The sequence below is a fragment of the Rhinoraja longicauda genome, chromosome 18, assembly GCF_053455715.1.
Source record: "Rhinoraja longicauda isolate Sanriku21f chromosome 18, sRhiLon1.1, whole genome shotgun sequence".
NCBI classification, from domain to species: Eukaryota; Metazoa; Chordata; class Chondrichthyes; order Rajiformes; family Arhynchobatidae; genus Rhinoraja; species Rhinoraja longicauda.
In genome coordinates this window covers 19,221,645-19,229,081 of record NC_135970.1, presented here as the reverse complement: position 1 = coordinate 19,229,081, position 7,437 = coordinate 19,221,645, and positions in this window count along the sequence as shown.

Sequence of the window (7,437 nt, the reverse complement as noted above, 5' to 3'; positions counted from 1 at the left end):
TGCTGTCGGCTTCTTCCACCGTCGCTCCATGCAGCTGCCGGGGGCTGCGCTTGATCCACTCGCTCGGCCAGCAGTAGTTGGGCCTCCCGCGGTCGCCTCCGCCAACACCGTGACCTGCGACCACCGCAAACACGAAGCAGCAGCCATCCCACTGCTTCCATGCGCTGGGGTTACCATGTCCAGTTTCCTGAGCTGATCGCAGATCTTTAGGGTACTTTCTGGAGGCATGGGAGGTGAGTTTGCAGACTGTTCTCAAGCACCAAATTTCCCCTTTGCCACCATCTTGGAAGCCTGGAGAGTCTCAAAGCTGATGTGAAGACAGCTGGCTCCATCTTCACTTTGACAATGAAACAGTTTGGAAATCTACTTGTGTTAACTGTTTATACTCAAAGTGCACTGTTCAGCGCACAGTTCAATGTGAGGTGGTGCTTTTTGGGAGCTCTGACATGGGCAGGACCTACACAGTGGAGAGCAGGGCTCTGAGCAGTGTTGTAGAGGAGAGGGATCTAGGAGTGCTGCCGCATAGTTTGTTGAAAATGGCACAACAGGTAGATTGGGTGGTCAAAAAGGTTTTTGGCACATTGGCCTTCATCAGGGACAATATTGACTATAGAAGTTGGGAGGTTATGTTGCAGTGTATAAGGCGTTGGTGAGGCCGCATTTAGAGTATTGTGTTCAGTACTGGGCACCATGGTGTAGGAAAGATGTTGTCAAGCTGCAAAGGGTGCAGAGAAGATTTACGAGGATGTTGCCAGGGCTCGAGGGCCTGAGCTATATGGAGAGATTGAGTAGCTAGGACTCTATTTCTTGGAGCGCAGGAGGATGAGGGGCGATCTTATAGAGATGTACAAAATCATGAGAGGAATAGATCGGGTAGATCGGGTAAATGCACAGAGTCTCTTGCCCAGAGTACGAGAATAGAGAACCAGAGGACATAGGTTTAAGGTGAGGGGGGAAAGATTTAATAGGAACCTGAGGGGTATCCTTTTCACTCAGAGGGTGGTGGGTGTATGGAACGAGCTGCTGGAGGAGGTAGTTGAGGCAGGTAGTATCACAGTGTTTATGAAACATTTGGACAGGTGTATGGATAGGACAGGTTTAGAGGGATATGGGCCAAGCGCAGGCAGGTGGGACTAGTGAAGATGGGATATGTTGATTGGTGTCAACAAATTGAGCAGAAAGGCCTGTTTCCATGCTGTATGACTCTATGATTCTATGACTTTACACTGGCCATTGATCGTTTTGTGGAGCAGCTAATGGAGAAGGATACTGCACATGGCAACCGGAGTGTGGTTACCACAGTTTAAACAAGGAGTAGCAGAGTAACCTTTGTACTTTTCATGGTGTAAATCTGACTGGGAGGAGCCTTTATCTGTGTTACTGGCTGTGTTAAAAACTTGGGCACATTAAGGAAAGTGTTAGGTATAACTGTAAAGTTCAGCATATGGTGCATTTTAAGTTAAGCTTATTGTCATATGCACATGTACGGTGAGGTACAGATACAATGAGAATCTTGCTCGCAGCAACGTCACGGGCACAAAGACAGACAACGCACAAAAACATAACCTAGACATAAGAAAAGACACACAATGCTGGAGTACCTCAACAGGTCTGAAGAAGGGCCCCGATCTGAAATGTCTGTCTATTCCCTCCACAGATGCTGCCTGACCTGTTGAGTTTCTCCAGCTCTACCTGCTTTGCTCAAGATTCCACTTCCTTTTTTGCTCAAGTTCAAGATTCCAGTGTCAGCACTTCCTTGTGTCTCCTGCACCTCATACCCTGACCGATGAAGGCAAGCGCGCCATATGTACGAGAGGGAGAACAGGGGAGTTTCACCAGATCGATTCCTGAGATTCTCCTGCGCCATCTTAAAATCTGCAAGCTTAAGGGGCGGCACAGTGGCGCAGCGGTAGACTTGCTGCCTTACGGCGCCAGCGGGTTCATTCAGCAGGTTCAATCCTGACTACGGGTGCTGTTTGTATGGTGTTTGTACGTACTCCCTGTCAAGGCATGGGTTTTTTCTGGGTGCTCCGGTTTCCTCCCACACTCCAAAGGGCGTGCAGGTTTGTAGGTTAAAGGTACATCCATTTCTAAAGGCACATCATTTTATTCTGAGGCCTAGTGTCCCTAGTGTGAATGATAGAAGTATTGTGCAGGTGATCGCTGGTCGGCGTGGACTCGGTGGTCGGAAGAGCCTGTCTCCACACTGTGTCTCTAAAACTAAAACTAAATACTAAAGGTGGTGCAAAAGGTGGTCCTGGAAAACTGTGTTACCTCTGGTTTCCCTTTCCCCTGACTCTCAGTCTAAAGAAGGGTCTCAACCCGAAACGTCACCTATTCCTTTGCTCCAGAGATACTGCTTGACATGCTGATTTACTCCAGCACTTGGTGTCTATTTTCGGTTTAAACCAGCATCTGCAGTTCCTTCCTACACAAACTGAGCTTCTGATTTGTGCAGAGCTTAAAAGACTAACCCAACATTATAAAATGTATTTAAAGGGTCTTGCTGGGTGCCTGTATAATAGCACCTTTCCATGGGACCGTAGTTGTAGTGTTCCGTGACCACCGTGGACTTGGGTGGGTGGGTTGCAGTCGGATGTTACCACGAGGCTATAAGGACGGTCTACTGATCCATAAACCATTCAGTGAAGGTGCACCTGTTGACATGGCCCAAAGCCAGCCCTTGGTGACCATGGGTACGCGCTTGGCTTGCAAACACTCCACAGTCACCATGGAAAAGCTTTGTACTCTGAAATCCCCATTGACCACCCCCTAAAACCAGGGTGGTATTTGGTCCGATGAGTCAGCTCCTTGTCAGCAAGAGGAACAATGTTTTTAGTTCCACAAAGCACTGAGATCGCAGTCATCTGTGCAAATGTTTTTTGTGCTAATAAAATGTGATTTTATGTGCTACCTTGGGACATTCCAGGGTGCTTTAGAGCTGATTAACGAGGCCAGTCTGGTGATGCAGGAGAGATGGCAAGTCATTTGTAAGTTGCGAAATAGATGAGCAGAATGCCACGCTCCAATAAGTTAGGGCTCGGGTATAACTGCGTCTTATTGCAACATTTTTCTCATTGGGTCCATACTGGGACCCAGTTGAGAGCATAGAACCAAGAACAGTACAATGCAGGAACAGGACCTTTAGCCCACAATGTCTGTGCTCGACATGGTACCGAGATAAACTGATCTCCTCTGCCTGCATGAGTTCCATTCCCTGCATATCCTTGTGCTGATATGAAAGCTTCTTAAATGTCACTATAATTTAGTTTAGTTTAGAGATACAGTGTGGAAACAGGCCCTTCAACCCACCGAATCCGTGCCGACCAGCGATCACCGACACACAACATTATCCTACACACTGGGAACGGTTTACAATTTTTACAGAAGCCAATTAACCTACAAACCTCTATGTCTTTGGAGGGTGGGAGGAAACTGGAGCACCCGGGGAAAATCTACGTGGTCACAGGAAGAACGTACAAACTCTGTACAGACAGTACCCATAATCTGGTTCGATCCCGGGTCTGTGGTGCTGTAAGGCAGCAACTCTACCGCTGCGCCACCATGCCATATCCGCCTTCAACACCACACCCTGACAGGACACTGTATAACCACCACCATTCCCTGTATAAATATCATATCATATCATATCATATCATATCATATCATATCATATATATACAGCCGGAAACAGGCCTTTTCGGCCCACCAAGTCCGTGCCGCCCAGCGATCCCTGTACACTAACACTATCCTACACCCACTAGGGACAATTTTTACATTTACCCAGCCAATTAACCTACATACCTGTACGTCTTTGGAGTGTGGGAGGAAACCGAAGATCTCGGAGAAAACCCACGCAGGTCACGGGGAGAACGTACAAACTCCTTAACCTCCTTTAAATTTCGTACCTTTCATCTTAAACCTATGCCTTCTAGTCTTTGACATTCCCACCTTGGGAAAAAGGTTCTGACTACCTCAGATAGACTGACTATGTAAAGCTCTCATAATTTAGTGTGGAATTTGCACATTCTCCCTGTGTCTGTATGTGTTTCTTTCGGGTGCTGAGAATTCCTCATGTATCCCGAAGAGGTACGGGTGTGCAGGTTAATTGGCCTCTGTAAATACCCCAAATGGTTGAGAAAGTGGGATAATATCGAACAAGTGTGAACGGGTGATCGATGGTCAGTATGGACACAATGGATCCTGGGGCCTGTTTCCATGCTATATCTCATAATCAATCAATCAAAACACTAACCACAACCCTACCTCAACAACTGTGACCTACGATGGTCTTCAGTCGCATTATGGACCGAGTTTTTTTTGCACTATTAAGGTCTGATTATCTAGTATTACTAATTATTAATTGTATTATTGATTATTGTATATTCATCTGTGTGCAATTGCATTAACGAGTCCGTAAAACTGCAGCAAGTAAGAATGCCATTGTTCTGTTGCCCGTACATATGACAATTAAATATTCTCGACACGATGAGGACAGCACAATGGTGCAGCGGTAAAGCTACTGCCTTACAGCGTCAGAGACCCGGGTTCGATCCTGATCACAGGTGCTGTCTGTACGGAGTTTGTACGTTCTCCCCGTGATCGCGTGGGTTTTCTCCGGTGCTCTGGTTTCTTCCCACACTTAAAAATACATACATGTTTATGGGTTAATTGGCATTGGTAAAATTGTAAATTGTCCCTCGTATGCTGTTGTACGGGGTGATCTCTGGTCGGCGTGGACTTGGTGGGCTGAACAGCCTGCTTCCGCGCTGTATCTCTAAAGACTTGACACTTGAAAGAAAGTTGCCCTTTAGTGAGTTAATAGTTGCCTCTCCACCCACAGGGTAGCTCCGTTAACGAGATCAAACTTAGAGACTTTTGGGAATAGATGGAACCGGTGCATTGCACAAGGAGCAATGCTTTTATTGTTTGGATGAAGCTCAGACATCAAGCTGTGACTCTTTCAGTTTGAATAAAAGAACTTTACAGTTTCCTGACGTGAAGCTATTTCAGATTTCATGCAACAATTAAACTCCCCAGGGGTGAGTGAGGGAACTTGTAGCCTCTCTCCGTCAGACTCACCCAGTGGAGCTCCATGGCGACGTTTCCATTCAAAGGTGAATCACAGACCTGATGTCTGAGAAATCCCCATCCCTTGCTATTGTCCCTTCACCCATTGTCGCTCATCACTTTTCTTGATGTTTACTTTAGTTTAGTTTAGAGGTACTGCGCAGAAATAGGCTCTTTGGCCCACCGAGTCCGCGCCGACCAGGGCGGCACGGTAGCGCAGCGGTAGAGTTGCTGCTTTACAGCGAATGCAGCGCCGGAAACTCAGGTTCGATCCTGACTACGGGTGCTGCACTGTAAGGAGTTTGTACGTTCTCCCCGTGACCTGCGTGGGTTTTCTCCGAGATCTTCGGTTTCCTCCCACACTCCAAAGACGTACAGGTATGTAGGTTAATTGGCTGGGTAAATGTAAAAATTGTCCCTAGTGGGTGTAGGATAGTGTTAGTGTACGGGGATCGCTGGGCGGCACGGACTTGGTGGGCCGAAAAGGCCTGTTTCCGGCTGTATATATATGATGATATTATGGCGAGTCCGAAACTTGTAAGTTGTAGACGAAGTTTATTGCAGCCGCAATACACGAATACAAAGTCAAAACAACAAGTTACAGGACAACCAATATAAACTTACTGTCTTCCTTGAAGACTTCGCCGAACTGGCTAAATCGGGCGCCAAACGCGCACCTGACATCGCTGGCCAATCAGCGATGTCGTTCCCTGGACCAATCCCCACGGTCGCGCTCCCACGTGACCTCACTGGCCAATCCGAGGGTTCGACGACCTGGACCATTCTCTATGGTCGCTACAATATGATGATATGATCCCCTTACACTGGCACTATCTTACACACACGAGGGACAATTTACAATTTTACCAAGCCAATTAACCTACAAACCTGCACGTGTTTGGAATGTGGGAGGAAACCGGAGCACCCAGAGAAAACCCACACTGTCACGGGGAGAAAGTGCAAACTCCATACCGACAGCACCAGTAGTCAGGATCGAACCCGCTGCCACCCCGTGCTTTAGAGATTTGGGTTTAAATTTTCTTACGGCTGTAGAGTTATCGAACTATGCAGCATGGAAAACAGCATGGAAATAGGCCCTTTGGCCCAGCTTGCCATGCTGACCTTATCCATCTGTATTAGCCTCACTTGCCCACATTTGATTGATATCCATCCAAACCTTTCCTACCCATACTTTCCTACCGATACTTTAGTTTAGTTTAGTTTTGTCACGTGTTCCGAGGTACAGTGAAAAGCTTTCTTGAGTCATGGGTGCCGGCTGTGATTTATTCTGTACCTTTTCGTACCTCTAGTTTCCATCTCCCCCGACTCTCTGTCTGAAGAAGGGTCTCGACCTGAAACGTCACCTATTCCTTTTCTCCAGAGATGCTGCCTCACCTGCTGAGTTACTTCAACATTTTGTGTCTCTCTACAGTGAAAACCTTTTTGGTTGCGTGCTATCCGGGCTAGTCAGTGGAAAGACTATATATGATTATAATCAAGCCGTTCACAGTGTACAGATACAGGATGCATCTTCTAAATGTTGTAATTCTACTTGCCTCTCCCACTTCCCCTCGCAGCTTGTTACCCGTATGCACCACTCTGTGTGTGAAAGTTGCCTTTCAAACCTATCCCTTCTCACCGTAAATGTATTTTCAGATGCCCCTACGCTGGACAAAAGGCTGTGACCATCAATCGTATCTATGCCTATCATAATTTCATATACCTCTATAAGTTGCAACATGACTTCCTGACTCCCAAGAATCAAGAGTCAAGAATAAAGAATCAAGAGTGTTTAATTCTCACATGTATCAGCAGTGGAACAATGACATTCTGACTTGCTGCAGCTTAACATGCCCATAGACTCAACAGCACACAGATAAATATATAATAATCAATAATACAATAAATTAATAACAGGAGTACTTCTTCTTCTTCTTCTTCTTAAGCCCTTTGCTGCTCTAGGGAGCATAGGCCATTGACAAATATCCTCCACCTCACTCAGTTGTTGGCGGTTCTTTCGAGATCCCAGTTGAGCCCACTCCCAGACATTTCTGGACACCTCTTCTCCAACTGTTCCTGGGGCGACCTCTTTTCCTTTTTCCTTGGGGGTTCCATTTCAGGGCTTGCCGGGTGATGTTTGTGGCAGGTTTTCTGAGGGTGTGTCCAATCCAACTCTATTTTCTCTTTTGAATTTGTAAGTCAATGGGATCGTGGCTTGTTCTTTTCCATAGGTCCACATTGCTTACTCTGTCTCTCCTCCAGATGTTTGGTATTCTCCTGAGGCAGGTGTTAATGAATGTCTGCAGCCTGTTTGTTGTGTGTTTCGTTGTTTTCCATGTCTCTGATCCATACAGCATCACCTGCTTC